This window comes from Halichoerus grypus, chromosome 7 (assembly GCF_964656455.1).
Source record: "Halichoerus grypus chromosome 7, mHalGry1.hap1.1, whole genome shotgun sequence".
Taxonomy (NCBI): Eukaryota; Metazoa; Chordata; class Mammalia; order Carnivora; family Phocidae; genus Halichoerus; species Halichoerus grypus.
Window position 1 is genome coordinate 71,981,198 of NC_135718.1, and position 16,504 is coordinate 71,997,701.

General features: G+C 52.4%; 1 long non-coding RNA gene across 1 annotated transcript; it reads right to left on the reverse strand.

Moving 5' to 3' along the window:
- Positions 1 to 219: 219 nt before the first annotated feature.
- Positions 220 to 14,283, reverse strand: LOC118546036 (uncharacterized). The gene is made up of 3 exons (XR_013449768.1): positions 14,143 to 14,283; positions 13,562 to 13,632; positions 220 to 3,834 (listed from the first exon to the last, which is right to left on the reverse strand). It is a non-coding gene; the product is annotated as an uncharacterized LOC118546036 (long non-coding RNA).
- Positions 14,284 to 16,504: the final 2,221 nt, after the last annotated feature.

Sequence of the window (16,504 nt, forward strand, 5' to 3'; positions counted from 1 at the left end):
GGCATATCCCGGCGCCACCCAGAGCAGCTTGAGGGGGAGAATGGAGACAAGCCCAGGCTGGGGCAGCACAAGGGGACAACGGCCACTCAGCCCACGACACGTCTCCGCTTCTAACCGGGCGCTGGGCTCGGAGCCCCGACAGGCCTCTCTCCCTGCAGCACCCACCCAAGGGCTGCCGCTTCCCCAGAGCGGGTGGCGAGGCATTTAGCAGACAGTGAACAACAAAGAGCATGTACATTTAATTTTAACTCTCCCGGATCGGAAGGGCTGGCTATATACAGTACGTCTGCCTGTTACTAATTATATTTATTTTCAAACGAAGAAGGGGGGGCAATCTTCTGAAGATGAGTCAGAAAAAAAAAAAAAAAACCTTCATTGTTATGAAAGCAGAGGAACGTCTCCTGAGGGTGTCTGTAACGCATCGCTGTCACCGCCTGACAATGGAAAACCTGAGTGCAGAGCCAGCCCCGCTGGTAAACACCTGACGGTAGCTTTCCTGGCCGAGTCCCTTCGAGTAGAAGCCTGCTCGGCACGCCAAAGCACAATCGATGCGAGAGGCCAGCTCCCTCCCAGACAGAGCCGGCGCTTTAGAGCCTGGCTGAGCATCCTCTTCCTGCAAAGACCGGGCCATTCAGCATCTGCTGTCACCTTAATTGGGAGGCAGCGTTCCAGTTGAAACACGGCAAAGGTTTTTCCCTCATCAAAGGAAAAGCAGTCTGACCAGATGGCTGCAATGAAAAGGCTTCATCCTCAGCCTCCGTGCAGCCAATGGTGTTATTAATAACAGCACCAAGAATGCCACAAATCAAACGAGAACACCTAGAAACCCAAAATAGGCACCCGCACGCAGGACAGACGTTGGCTGCGCTTTGGAGGCAGAGAATGCTCTGATTTCAGGGGCACACACGTGGGCTCCCATCCGTGTCTGTGCGTGTCAGGTGCACACGGGTGTGTGAGGGGGCCCGATCATGGGGCCTGCTCACCCGTCAGAGCCCTCCTCCTTCAAGGCCACCAGGCTGCCCCGCCCCCTCCCCACAGATACACCCTCAGGCTGAGGGGAGAAGGAAGCGGCAGGTGACGTGTCCTCCGCCCAGGAGAGCCACTCAAAGCCGGACTGTTCAGAACGGGTTTTCCAATCATTTTTTAAACAGTCACACTTGTTTTGTTTGCTTTCTTCCAGGAAGGCTGCACTGTTCTGGAAAAGGAGGGGGGAGGGAAAAAAAATGTGAGTTCACTTCCTGAGTCTTTTAAATATGTCTCTGCAGACAGAGCATTTGAGAAGCTGTGGCCAGAGGGCAGAGCGGTGTTTGGTATGCAGCACACATGGAAGGGAGATCGGAACCTGTCCCCCACGTGTGCTCTTTCCAGGCCGCAGCAGGACGCTGTATTCAGCAATGAGACCGCGCCAAAGGATCTGGATGCATGTCAATTCTCCACCTCCCTCCCAAGACAATGGTTTTCAGGCCAGTTGTTTTTGGAATGGGTTTTTCCCCTGTTTGTCCAGGCAAGGTTGGACTGTTAAATCGGTTTATCCAGAAGAGAAGGCAGAACATGGAGCTGGTGCTGGATTACTAGGGACCCAGGAGAGTTGTGGGAGCCGCCAACACTTGTCAAAGCGCTTTTCCACGTCCATTAGTTTCCCCACTTCTCACAGCAGCCCCGTGAAGCCAATGGCGGTGTGCCCATTCCACAGGTGAGGCTCTGGGAGGTTAAGCAGCAAATCCAAGGGCACCTCAGCTACTCTTGCAGACAAGTCATCTTTCCTGTTGTGTGCTCTCTTAGCAATCTGTTCCTCCTCTTCATTGCTGTAGTCAGCATCTTATGCAAAAGTTCTTTGTGGGATGAGCTGGCCCACATCCATCTGCCTGTCTCCCCGACTAGGATGAAAACACCATGAAGACAGGGACTTTCCTTGCTCACTGATGGATGCGGCGGCAGTGCAGAGCCCCAAGCACAGGAGCTTTGTCGTATGTATTTGTCGGATGAATGAAAGAATGAATAAATGAACAAAAGGCTCCTGCCCTGAAGGAGGAGAGAAGGTCCAGAAGACAAGCGGGGCAGTCTCGGTGAAGTGAAGTGAAGTGAAATGGCCTTTGCATTCCCTATCAAGGTACCTTGTGGAACGTACGGGGAGTGTGTCCCCCCCACACTGCAGATGGGGTCTGAGCACCCTTTTGACAGATGGGCACTCAGCAACTGTGAGGGCCCTGCTCGTCCCCAAAAGTCACGTGGCAAGTCAGGGGCAGTTTGGAATCAGACCTGTCAGTCCTTCCCGCAACTTCCCTGATGGGCTCATGGATGAAAGCAATGATCTATTTTTCAGAACAACAGTCCCGGTTCTGGCATGGCCTCACAAGGAGGACACCCTGCCTCACAGTTTAGGAGTTTGGCCACTGAGAAAGTCTCCCTAATCCCCACCCCGGCTTCCCCTGCTCTCTTCTGACACCCCAAGGGGGCTTCCGTGGACAGTCAGATTGAGGAAAGCACAGGGAGAAGATGGGACTGGAACAAGTAGCGCCCCCACACAAACACACCTGCCTTGCCACACAGCAGGCCGATTCTGCTCCCACAGCCTTGCTGGTGTTTGTCTTTGAGCTCGGTTTTAAGCACAAGCATGTGTAAGCGCGGACTGTGCTCCTGGCCTTGCCTCCAACACCAGGACTGCTGGGCAAAGCCAGGGCCCTGCCCTCAGAAGGCTGCCCATCCAGCGTGAGGCCCCGAAGCCCAGAGGCACAGGCCGGGCTGCCTGCCAACCCTGGGTCTGCTGCTCCTCTGGGCAGATGTGAAGAAGCTGGGCGCTCCCAGCCTCCAAGAGCCAACTCCTCCCTTTTGGCCTCTTAATTTCAGACTCCGCCGGGTCAAGGTTTATGAGAAAGTGGATCCCATCATTTCTAGGGGAACAAAGTGGGGGGTTTGTAACAAATCACCCTTAATGAGACCACATTCTGCTCCTGGGTCACACGGAGTAAATGTTGGAAACTGGACTCATCATGTCACCTTTCTTCTGAGAAGTGGCCCTTTGGAGCGTGGCATTAATGACACAAGGAAAGCTCTGGGTCCAAGAGGGCCAGGACCGCTGGTGGGCACAGTGCGTAACACCCGCTGGAGGAGACCTGGGGACACGGGGACTCACTGTGAGCTGTGCCTTCCACGACAACTTCCCTCCAAAAGGCTATTTGGCTACAACATATCATATGACTCGTTCTTAGAGTTACATTTTAACTGACAAAGTTTAACAACAACTATGACTTATGGCCTTCTAAAATTGGCAGCAGAAAAATGAACTGAGGAAGTAATGGAAAAAAACCACAAGTGAAGCCACTCTGTATTATGCACAATTTCTGTTGTGCTTCTTTTTTTTTTCCTTTCCAAGCATGTGTGTGTGTGTGTGTGTGTGTGTGTGTGTGTTTTCGAAGGGTAGCAAATATTTTCCAGATACACTGTCCTGGCGTTCCCAAGCACATATTTATGCCAAGTTTATAAAAAGCAGCTGCAGACAGGGTTGACTGAAAGGATTGCTCTGCTGTCTGGCTTCCAGAAGGTGCTTCGGTTCTCACTCTGTCACCAGGACACAGCCCTATCTCCTGAGACACTCTAGCCTGCCTTGTGCATCAGAAAGAGGGCAAACCCATGGCTCAGAGTGACCTGGACGAACACTCACCTCTGGCCCTTCCAAGCTGTCACATCACACTTCTGGTCTGTCAGGTGCTTTAGTGACATTGCTTGATCATTTTTAGTCATTCACAATCCTCACGCAGATACAAAAAGAAAGTGTTCCGAGACTCATTTCACAAATATCTGGATGGCTCAGCGGGGCAGAATCAGCACCAATTTCTGAAAGTTTAGAACATACGGTGGAGCCCTCCGTAGGTACACTTGTGTCAACCTGTCTTTGCATCTACTCGCCCTGGGTTCAGCAAGACACCCTTCCTTCAGCCCAAAACCCTCTGATCCTTCCCATCCCCCCCCCCCCGCCATGGCCTCCCAGCCATCCCTGACTTCTGCCCAGCAAGAAGCTCCAGCCTCCACTTTAGCATGTTCTTGATTCATCATCACCACACATCCTCCGACACCCTGGGACATCCCGAGCAACTGCTCACCTGTGCCCAAACCCAGACTCTCACTGGCCTGGGGTGGAGACTCCACTCACCTCCCTCCCCCACCACGGGCTTAATGAAGACACTAATAGCCTGCTTTGTAGCTTTCCTGGGGGGTGACTAATTGGTTAATCTTGGGAAGGCCCTTTGAAGATGAAAAGCCGGGTATTACTCATGGGGTTGAAGGCATGCACCTGCCCCAGTCGGGGCCTGAGTCAGCAGAGAATGACCTCCCACCTGCCGTTGGGCGGGCGAGTGGGCCTGGGTCCCCACTCAAAGTCGGTGCTGGCTGGCAGGAGGAACGTGGGGCGCACACCCAGCACCCCCCAAGGGGAAACCAGGAGGCTTCGGCGGCCTGTGCTGTGTGGGCCACTCTGAGCTGGGGGACCGTCTCATCAGCATTTACGTGGTTTAACAAGCCTTCAAATAACTCTGCCAGGAGGGTAGCCCATGTCCGCACGTCCGAGAATATCAGTCAAGACAGTATTTCCTGGTAATTGTTTGGGGAAAATGCTTTCCTTACAGCTAATTCCTCCCAAGCAATGGCATTTTCTCCTTCCTCTTGAGGACGGGAGCCCGGGGAAGGCAGGCTGGGGAAGCGGTGGGTCACTCTGTGCCAGGTGGACCTGAGGTCTGGGGTGCCAAGGTGGGGCAGCGGGGTTTTCCCCGTCTTTTCTAGCTCATGGTCCCCCCACCTCACATCTCTGAGAAAGAGGAAGTGGCCTCAAGAACAGGGAACCAGAGGCCAAAACAAGGGATGAAGGCAAGGGTCGCCTATGACCACGCCCCCCCTCACCCTTGACCTGGTGGGTCGAGGGGGATTTTGACACAGTGGCAGCTGGGAAGCCAAGAACAGAAAGCCTTTAATCTGTGCAACCTAATGCCAAGATTCCGCCCGAGAGAGCCCATTTCCTGCACTGTCTGCACATTCCTCCCATTCCTCCCGAGCACCTTCTCCCAGTGACCCCTCTCCACGCAGCCTCTGCTCTCCCCCTACGGCTAACTGCTTCTTTCTTCTAGAAAACAAGTCCTGTGGCCAGAAGGATTCCATGCACTTCTGCTTTCTCCTTTAGATCCCCAGGTTCTTGGAAGCATTTCATGGCCCTTTCTCCTCTGGTAGATTGCCTGGAACCCCAGAGGCCCCCGAGACACAGAGAATGATAAAGATCTGGAAAGTAGGCTGGAAGGATGGGAGCACAGGGGTGGGAGAGAGAGCAGAGGGGCTACTAAATCTTCGCACCCAGCCAGGAATGGATTGCAGGGGGTGGGGGACATGCCAGCAGGAACAGGCTAGGAAATGATTTTATTCTGCCTCTGTTTGGAAGGAGGTGGGTGGAAATGACAGTTTGGAGAGGATTAGAATGGTGGGGGGGGGGGGAGGACTGTTTCAAGGGAGGCAGCCTCTTTTCTGCAGTTCTAACAGTGCCATCAAGTGGCTCTGCGTGCAGACGCAGGGCAGAGCCTCCAGACAGCCCAAGCTGACCCGGTGGACAGAGGAGCTATGGGACTTTGCCTGCTACCCACCAGCGGCCAGCCAAGTACCCTTCCCTAGAACAATATGCCAGGAGGCGAGGAGGCAATCTCCCCCGTGTATGTGTAATAACTCTCATGGAAACGGGCCATCAAGTTTAGCATGTTCCTGCAAGGTGCTTCATTGAGCCTCTCTGCCCAAACACGGAGGCATCTAGGACAAAAGTCGCCATTCCTTGGGAGGCACCACAGCACATTTTCAACCTGAGACACAGTCACTGACCAGAACAAGCCTGTCTGTGCTACCACACCCTTGAATCCGTTCAAAGGAGAAAGGAGGATTGCAGGGTGCTGGGCAGGACTCGGTCTGGTGAGAAGGCCCCATCAGCACCCTCCAGCCACACTCCTGGCCAGGGACACAAGTCGTTCTCTGGCGTCCCATTTACCTTCACTGTGTGTGGGGGTTTTGTTTTTTGTTTTTTAACTCTGCAAGTCAAAATCAACTCACCTTAGAAAGACAAAAGTGGTTTCCTTTCTAGAAAGAGGAATCTAAAAGAAACAAAAGGCTTTCCCAGCAGTGGTGTGTTTGCGTAACTGGGAGTGAGGAAACGGAGCGAGAAGGAGAGCGGACATTCCACAAGGAGCCGGGGACCCTGGTGCTGATCCCAGCCCTGACACTCTCGGTTGCAGTGAGGTCGCCTCTGAGTGACCAGCCTTGACACCTCTGAGGAGGCGACACCACTCTCTAGCCTCATTTTTCTATAAAAACAGGAGGTAGAAATAGATCCACAGTTTTCAAAATTACACTCCCAGACCCCCCCCGGGAGGGGTGCCAGTTTGGTAGGACTTGGGTCCCCGTACCCTTTACCAGAACAACTCTGTCTTTATCCATCCTACATGTGTAGCTCTTAGGTAATATCTTATTTTAACAAAGGGTTCCAGAGTATCGTAGCTGCTTTTGAGATATCTGCCCAGACCATGACTCTCTGAACTATCCGCCACGCCGGCAGAATTGAGGCCCTAACACCGTGTTTATACTTCACAACCCCAGACCCAGACGACAGTGGACTGTACGAGGTGAACCAATCTGATTCCCCTCCCCAGAATTTGAAACTGGATCCGACTGGGTCAAAGTTGGTCTCTCTGGAGCTAAGACAGCCATCTTGGATCACAGGACAGAGCGGCTCAGAGCACCAGTCCCTCCTTCTGCTCCCTACTGCACCCTCACCATGTTCCCCTACAATATATTGCCCGTTAAAAACTTTAAAAGCTCTGAACAAGACCATCTAAAAACTGCTTCCTGGGGGCGGGGGGCGGGGGGGCTGGGTGACTCAGTTGGTTTAGCATCCATCGAATTCTTGGTTTCAGCTCAGGTCATGATCTGAGTCATGAGATCGAGCCCTGAGTCTGGCTCCACACTCAGCAGGGAGTCCGCTTGAGGTTCTCTCTCCCTCTCCCTCTGCCCCTTTCCCCGTGCTTGCCCTCTCACTCTCTCAAATAAATAATCTTTTAAAAAACCAAAAAGACTTCTTCCCGGCTCTAAGAAACAAGATCACCAACCCAGGGCAATACACCTCATCTCCCCAGAGCCATATTCTGTTTTGGAAAATAAAGGGAAGTTCCTAAATAGACCAAGTCCTTATGAATTATCTTATGAAGTATCTTATGAATTAAATGTTTAATAGAGTAGACATATAACAACTCAGTAAATATTGACATTATTGTCATTTCCATTACTTCTGTATTCAAAACTTATTTATAAATCAATCATATTATCCTGTTACTCTAAATTTTAATTTCAAAAACATTTGTTATTTGTATCTACTTGGATCTCACCTATCAATAATACTTTTTTTTAATTTATTTGTCCTGAAATCTTCCATCCAAGGACTTAAGTGTCTGTAAATATGCTAGTTCATTCATTCTTCCATTTTCTTAGATGCTCCGAGTTTACCAAAGAAATAGATCCCCTCACTAAGATCTCACAATTTTAAGTGCTTATTTCTTAAATGACATCTTCTCATGTTAAAGAAGACCTGTGCCTTACTCCACAATAGATTAAAGAATCACATAGTCTCCATTTAAGGAAAGGCTTGCAAGGTACTTGACTATTTGTCAAAATCTGGGTCATGACTCAAGAGTGGGCCCTGAAATCAATTTAGAGGATCAGGTCTGGGGCAGGGGGGTAGTTCAGAATTTTAGAATTTTTTAAAAAAAATGAAAGGGTGTCATGTGCTTAGTAAGGCTGCGTGTTTTTATGTAAACCCTGATTTCAGATACATAGGTATGTGTGTGCGGGGTGAGGATGTCAAATGCACGTCCCACTGTGGGCCTGACAGTGGTGTGTCAGGGTCCCAGCCCAGCCATGCCACCCTCCTCTTCCTCACTCCTCAGCCCTCAGCCCAACCCCACACACGTGCATGGCTACACCTGCACCCAACGACTCGTCCTCACCATCCCACTTGCCCACACCACCAGCAAGATCACAGCAATTTCCACCCGATCATGGCTCCCTCTCCTGAGTGTGCCATGTCCTCGACGGGCCAGGCCTGCCACATCTGATTCCCACCGCACATCTGCTGGGCTTTCATTTTTGGTTTTGGCCTCAGAGGTGGAAGGAGGGAATGGGGGGTTAGGGGCAGGTGGCTGTTGGGATCAGCAAAGTCCAGGCAGCTGGGCTTGAAACCCCCGGCCTCTCTTGGTCTTGTGGGTGCTGGGCCTGGATGATGGGGACTGTCCCGGGGCCATTAGTCTGACAAGCAGGCAGGGCTACAGAGGGGCCTGGCGCCTGGTTGCCTTTAACCCCTGGCAGGATAGCAGCGGTCTCTGACAGCTATGGCCCCGTCCACACAATAATGGAGAATCTCGTTGGAAAATTGATACAAAATAACCCTTTTACCTAATTTTGTATTTCGTGGGCACGAATCAACCACAGGATTGTTTCTAGCCCAGTACAGGGCACACTCTCGCCACTCAAAGGTGGAACTAGGGGCTGGACTCACCTGGGAGCTTGCTAAAGGGAGACTCTCAGCAAACCCCCCCAGACCTGATGAATAAGAATCTGCATTTTAACAAGACCCCTAGAGATTCGTGCCAGCACTTGAAGAAGTGTGAGGGGCTCTGATTCAAAAGCGCTGGTCCCCTAACTGACACCCGCCGCCCCAGTTTCTCGTCGGTGTGCAGTGAAGATGTTGGTGTGAGATTTGTCCTTTCTTGGTAAGCACTGTCTTTCACTCTGGTTTTGTTCCCTTCCTTCTGGCAGTAAAATGTGCTTTGCTATAGGAAGAGTGATTGTGAGTGTGAGTGCAGTTGTGTTCAGGAGGCAAAGTAAAACGTAGTTGCAGCATCTGCGTAATCGTGCACAGTGTTGCAAACTCTAAGAGGTGCGCGCTCTGTGAAGAATGCTGTGTGCTGCTCAGGCACAGACCCAGGAAGGTAGCAGGCTGGAGAGAACATGGCATTCCAGTTGCCTGCAGAGCCAGCTCCAGCCCGGGCTTGCCCACCCCCTCTGCGCCTGTACCCCTGGCACTTCCACAGACCAGCAGATTGTTGTAATTGCTTGCAAAATGGCACCTTTGGCCGTAGCCAATTGGACGGGAAATCTTATAAAAACGGGCCCAGCACTTAGGCCCGCATAAGAAGACAGGCTCCACCACTGGAGACCCAAACATGTCCAGGTTTGCTTTCCCTACATTCTCTCCTAAACACTGGAGGATGTGTGATGAGTGGGAACCAAGCAGAAGGTGAAGAAATCTCGCAATGGGGTCAGTAAGAGTGTTCTTCCTGAGTAGATGGAATACTTGGAGCGACTCTGTGATCCTCAGGAACAGCAAAACTAGAGCCTGGAGTCATGGGCATGAGAGAAGGCCAGGAAACAGGCGGCGTCTGAGGCTGGGTGGCCCTGTAGAGGGAGGGCCAGGAGGAGTCCCGCTCTCCGCCTGGGAAGCCCACCTCCCTGCACCAGCAGCCTCAGGCCCTCTGGTCCTGCCCGTCCTGCCCGCCCTGCCCGCCCTGCCCTGCCCGGGGCAGGCAGGCCCTCCTGCCCAGTGTCCTGGGATTCTCAGCATTCCGAAGCCCGCAAATAACAAAGGCAGTTTTGTGGCATTTCAGAACAAGCTTGGAAACTTTTAAATGTCAAAATGAATGATGTGGAAAGACTTGTGGGAGAAGCGAGGAGGCAGAGGCTGAGCTGGGAGAATGGAAAGGCTTGGGGGCGCAGAGGGGCCGCTGGTAGCACGGCTGTGGGGCTCAGAAGTCTTTTAATAAAAGGGACACTCAGAAGCAGAAAACCATCTTGAGCTGTCACGAGAGCCAATGATGTGGCAAAAATGTAAAGATGAATGCGGTCCCGGCAGGGACAGCCAGGACGCATGTTACTGATTTTATTGAGGATCTGCTGTCTGAGCGGGGAAGCATCTGATTTGCAAAAGGATGTCGCGGAGCAAGGAGCGCCGTCACCCCATCCAACCCAGACCTGGGACTGGGATCTGAAGACACTCGCAGCTCTGTCTTGCGAAGAGCAGGAGGCCCCATGACTGGGAAGTTTCCCACCCTGGAGGCCAGATTTGTCATTCAATTTCCACCATCCACGTCAGCCCCTCGAGAGGAGTAGGGACACTCTGACCTCTCCACACCCTTTATCACTTGGGTGGTGATGCATCGTGCCCCACAAGACAGGGCACAGAGAGGACAGCCACCCCCTGACCTCAGTCTTCCCGTCTGTGCATGCCAGGCCCGGGCCGTGTAACGGCAGCGTCCTCCTTGGATGGTGAGACTCCAGGAGTCTCAGAAAAAAGAATGCTGAAGTTGAGCCTGCTGAACTCATAATTCCACAGTGTGCTCTGACCACTAGAGTACTGCCGTATATTCTGTTAAACCTCTTAACAATCCCTCAAATGACATTTTACAGATGGAGAAACTGAGGCCCAGAGAGCCAGAGGAACACAGAGTCGAGGTCGTCAGGGCCAGTCGGGGCTCCCTCTACAGCCTCAGCTGATGGCAGGAAATGTCTTCCGGGAAGGTGGTCGTGGGCACTCTCAGCCAGGGCTGTCCAGCTGTCCTCCGCTGCTGACAGAGGCCCCACTTCCCCCATGCCCTCCGGGCATGCTCCCCAGCTTTATTAGCCTCTAAGCCCCAACAGGAAAGGAACTGGTCTCTTCTCAGTGAGGTCTCCCCAGTGCCTGACCTTTAAGTGTCGAATAGAGAGCTGGAACTGACCCCACCCCCTCATCCAGATGCTCCATGCCGGGCCCTGCCCTTCAGATCCCTTTCTTAATTCTCGCTGTTCCCACGGACCCTGCCCCAGCCCCAGTTCACCCCCACCCTGGCCCCAGAGCTGGTGGCCAGCTTCAACCCTGCTGGGACTGGGACTGCACCCCACTGAGCACCTCCTCAGCCCAGAGAGCCCGGGTGCCCACGCCGATGACTGCAGCAGGGAGGGCGGGGAACAGACCCTCGGGGCCCCTTCCCCTCTGCCATCACTGGAATACAGCCAGCTCCCAGGTCAAGAAGAGGAATCGCAGTGCTGCAGCCTCACCCCCTCGAAAGGAGCCGCTACAGAACCCGGGCCCAGGGCCCCGCTGCAGCCATGTTGTCTCTCTGCCTGTGTGTGTGTCTCTCACATGCACACTCTCACACTCGCTACTCAGACAGGCACAGTGGCTGAGCCCTGAGAACTCGCCCCAAGGCCTCCACCCCAAGGCACCCCGCACCCCCCATCCACCCTGCCTCTCAGGGGGAGAGCATCTTAGCTCAGTCATCTGCCATTAAAAAAATTAACAGACTTTAAGAAGCCCCTCATCTCCCCCATAGCCAACCCCTGCTAGGACACTGGGACCATAATCACCCCAAGCAAGACAGGCTGTGTCACTCTGTCCTCATGCCCTAGCACCTCTGCCTGTGGGCTGGAAGGGGAGGGAGAGCGGTGCAGGCTCCGCGTCGCCGGGCATCGTGTCCGGGATCCTCATCCCCGGCCTCCCAAATGTGCGATTACTTGCCTGCGTCACCCGCACCCAACTCCCCCGCACAGTACCAGCTGGCCTCTCCAAGCCCCGAAAGCACCCCGATGGGCGGGAACACGGGCACTCAGTGATCACCGCTGCCCCGCCGAGCAGGGGAGGAGCCGCGGCCCTCACACGCTGACCAGCAGCCAGCAGCACGGGCCACCTGAGGCACCCCGACCTTCCCAAGGGAGATGTTCACCTGGGGGGCCCACAGCCCCGAACCTCCCGCAGAGAAGGGACTACGGCAACTGAATCACTCCAGTGCTCGTGGCCTGGAGATCGGCTGTAGAGGAAGGAGGCTGAACGCTCTCTCAGCTGAGTGCCAACACAGCTCAGCTCTGCTGCCGGCCCCGGATAAAGGACAGAGGCTGCCTCTCCAAGGCCCAGAGCCACCTGGGGCAAGCTCCGGAGCGCTGGCCTCTCCCAGAGTCTCCAGGCCTCCGGCTGACCCTAAGTCAGCCTTCCCAACACATTCACCTAAACGTCATCATACCGTGTAATCAAATGAGTGAAACAAAGACAAACGTTGCTCTAAAGAATCATTTTGTTTCTAACAGTCACAGGCCCCAGGCCTGAGCTGCCTGCCAGAGGAGGGCCCAACCCCACAACAAGGCTGAGTGTAAGGGCCCCAAGTGGGCCTTCCCCAGCCACAGGGCAGGACGCAACAGTATCTTCCTGGAGGCAGCCTCAGCATCTAGCATGGGGCCAGACCGGAAAGGAATGGGCAGGGGAGGTGGGCAAAGGCCCGTCGTTAGGCCTGAGACAGTGCAGGAGACGGGGCCAAGCCAGCCTGCTTCTGGGGTGGAGCACAGCCTCGGAAGCCCCGGCCTTCCCCACCCACTCCTGCTAGGGGGACTGTCCAATGGGCCTGAATTTGGCAGAGATTCTTCCAGCAGCGGCTAGAGAATGGGGAGAGCCTGGAGGCCAGGTGGACCTCGTCTGCTGCACGCCCTTGTCAGATCTTAACACCCCCACCCTCTGAGCCAGCATGCAGCAGGAGCTTGGTAAGTGGTAACCATTATCAGCTTAAGGTGGCTTCTCCAACACAGCAATGCCAACATCTGTGGCTTGAAGGAGCACCCACGAGTCTCAAGGGACATCTGAGTCCACGACAGAGGGATGGGTGGTGAGGGAAAAAGGCTGAAATGCTGATGTTCTGAGTAGAGGGCAGGGAGGCATGGGACCAGAACGGCTTCCTCTTTCTCCTTCTAGTCAGTCCTGCCCAGAGCAGACACTGAGAGGAGAGAGGGGATCACTCCTGCCCCAGGCCCAGCCCCTCCCGACCTCAGCCCTTTATTTCTTCGGGGACACTCTCACCCCATCCCTACAAGGCAGCCCTCAGCAGCAGCCTCCACAGGTCCTGCTGGGAGCTTAGGAGTGCAGGGCCTTCAAGAACTTTTCAAGAACTACTGCCACATTCTGGCAGATGCAAGGAAGTCATCCCTGGTGCTCTGTGCCTGCAGAACGGCCACTGACTGTGCTGTCTGTGGGTAGTCACATCCAAACAGGGCCGAGGCCAGGCCTGCCCGTACCCAGTCCTGGGCACACGTCAGCAGGAAGCCCACTGGCCGAGGGCTAGGAGTGGCTCCCGGTGCGACCAGAGCACTCAAAAGCCAGGGGCTGAGGAAGAAGACACAAGGGTGGAGCTACACGGCCCGGCCGAACATCCTGATGAGCAAATGGAGGACGCAGAGGCTGAGAGCCACAGGGGCTTTCAGGAAGACTCAGGTGTCCCCTGGGAAGCAGACTGGATGCCTCTGTGACACTCGGCTCCCTTGCCTGGGACAGGAGTCGCAGAGCCGACCTGATGGGACCCTGACTGGCACCAGCACAACCCACCATGCAGAGCTGTCCTCTGCGGCCCCAGCAGGGAAGCTTCAGGCGGCCAGGGGGACATGTCCTGCCTCCCACTGGCCCTGAGCTAGGCTGCTCAGGATACCTGCCCAGGAATCTGGTTTGCTGAGAGATTCAGTTTCTTCCTAGAGGACCAACCTGACAAGTGTATGCTTGGGAGCTGGACGCAGTCCTGCCTTCCTCCATAAGGACTGGGAAGCAAAGTCTTTCTGCAGAGAGGGGACAAACATAAGAGCTTTGCAAGAGAGAGAGAGAATAGAAACTAACAGAAACATTCCCAGCCTCCCCCCTCAATTCTGTGAGCTATCTGATATTTTTCCAAGAAATCCTTTCTCTACTTAATGAAGTTTGATTTCTGGTGCTTGCAACAAAAAAACTCAGACTGGCCATGCATGTTATCACATTGAATTCCATTGAATTCCCATAACATAACTCTACAAGGGCAATACTATTATTTGTCTTGAACACACAAGGAGATTAAGGGAAGATCTCCAGAGCTTGGATCTGCTCCTGGACAGTCAACCTTCAAAACCCATTGTCTTCACTATAGTGTTGTACACCTCCCTGAGGCTACCTCTCCTCAGGCATAAAGACAGGAAATCGAAGGAGATAATGTCATTCGAATCTAAGTTTCTGCTATTGGCCAACACATCTACGCTCACTACAGGATGCACCCACTGTGAAGGGAGCAAGCAGGGAAGGAGAATGGGCCCACTCACCCAAAAGCTGCTGGAGGGACGTGGCCACGACCCTTCTATGTCCAGAGCCAACACCATGCCTGGAACAGAGTAAACACTCCATCAAATGGTGGCCCGGCCTCAAATCCCCATCGCTCATGCCTCAGCTCCTTGTTCACCTTTCTCCCTTGGCCCTGAGCACCCGTGACTATAATCACCTGCTTTTGTTCCTTGTCTCCAGTGAGACTATGAGCTCAGTGAGGGGGGAGAGACCACTTGCTTCTTTGCATCTGCTGCAATACCTTCCTTGTGCACAAGCAAGCCTTCACTAAATGTTTGTTGAGTGAATAAAAGAGTGAATGATGCACATAAATATGCATGTCTTCTCATATGTGCTTAGGAAAAGAAACGGGTCCTGCAGGTGAGGTTAACAGGGAAGCCAGGCTAGGACTCTGCAGTACCTATATCTGGCACTAGATGGCACCCACACACACCAAGATGGTGCTTCTGGGAAAGACCAGAGGGGTGGTTTTGGTAGAAGGTTTTCAAGGAAGACCATAGATGTTCATCTATAAGGTCTCCTTGACTGAAAGTCTGCAGTCTTGCACAAATGAGCCAGTCTCAACACTATACTAATCAGAGTACTCCAGAGAAATAGAATCAATAGGATATGCATACAAAGAGATTTCTTATAAAGAATTCGTTCATAGATCGATGGAGGCTGGCAAGGCCAAAATCTGCAGCATGGGATGGCAGGCTCAAGATCCAGGAGAGCTCATGGTGCAGATGAAGTCCAAAGGCCATCTGCTGGAAATCCCTCTTACTGAAAGACGCAGGTCTTATTGTTCTCTTCAGGCCTTCAACTGACTGGATGAGGCCCACCACGTTATGGAGAGTAATCTGTGTTACTCAAAGTTCACCAATTTAAATGCTAATCTCATCCAAAAACACCCTCCGGTTGACACATAAATTCAATCACCACACACACACTTGAAGCTTTTAGCCCAGAGTGGCCATGATCTTGTGCAGACACTGGCATTTCTCTGTCTCTGTCTCTCTGCCTCTCTCTCTCTCTCTCTCTCTCTCGTCTTCTCCTAATAGTTCTGTAATGAGTGTCAAGTGCTAGAACAAAGATCTGTTTCCTCCCAAAGAAATCCAAAGGTTACATTGATCACTGAGTTCTTCCCACGTGCACCCCCAGAAGACAATGCAGGGAACACAACCCATGAGAGTGGTTATAAGCTAAACTTCTGAGGGCATTATCCTAACCCACAGGGCTTAAATACACTGTTTGCAGATTTTTAGTCAACGTTTAAAAATGAGCTGATCATCCCTAAAGGCCTGTGAATTGACTGTAAGGAATTTCATTGGAGATGAGTAATTGGGAAGACAAAGGGAGAAATTTTTCTCTCTTAGCTAACACAGCTAAAATCACAGATAGGAAAGAGCTCTTAGTATATTCACTAATTGGAGTCATGTGTACATTGCCCTTGTCAACTGGAAACATTTACTTGTTTAAAGGAAGTCTCCTGAGTTCAGTGTAATGGTTACAACTTTTCTACTGAAGGAGAGTCCTGGGTGTAGACCCAGAACGGACAATTGCATAAGTGACCACTTGCTAAGGCAAAGCACAAACCTGCTATGCTGCCAAATTATTTTCTTTCACCAGACAACAGTCAAAGTTACTGCCACCAGTGAAAATGTTCATTACTCTTTTACGTTGAGAACTGACAACTATTCTCAGGGAGAAAACGTTTCATCTGTGTTTATGCGCTATCGGTTAGCATAATAAAAGACCTTTTGTTTAAAGCAGAATTAGCCCATTTGTAATAGACTCATACAAACTATTGGAAAAAAGAAAAACCATGTTGAATCATATGAGATACACTCTACTTTGCAATCCAATTTTTAAAATAAGGCTTCTAAGTATATAACATAAATCGTGCCCTAGTGGGGTGTCTGGGTTGGAAGAAAGCCATTGTGTCCTGGAGAGACAAAGCAGCCGACAAATGTTCTTTATGGTGGGGATGTCCCTCTGCCATGGCAGGCGACCTAAGGCATATGCTTACCAGGTCACATCCTATTCCCCAGCAGCGCGTTGCCATACCTGAGGCCCATTCTGAGCAATGGTCCTCACCTTGGAGATGCAGCTAGCTGCTGCCCCCTCACGTAATGTTCTGCGAAGTAGAAGGACCAGAGTCAAAAAGCCCACGAGACCACCATACCACTGCAAGTCATAATACTAAAGTCCAGACCATAAGAATAACATAGAAGAGAGACTGATCAGATCATACAGGAAAGGTTACAAATCACTTCCTTTCTACAGTCAAATTAGCCTCCTATCTGGCTTTTCCAGAGTGTGTGTGTGGGGGGGGGGGAATGTTGGCCATTACAAAGGCGCAAA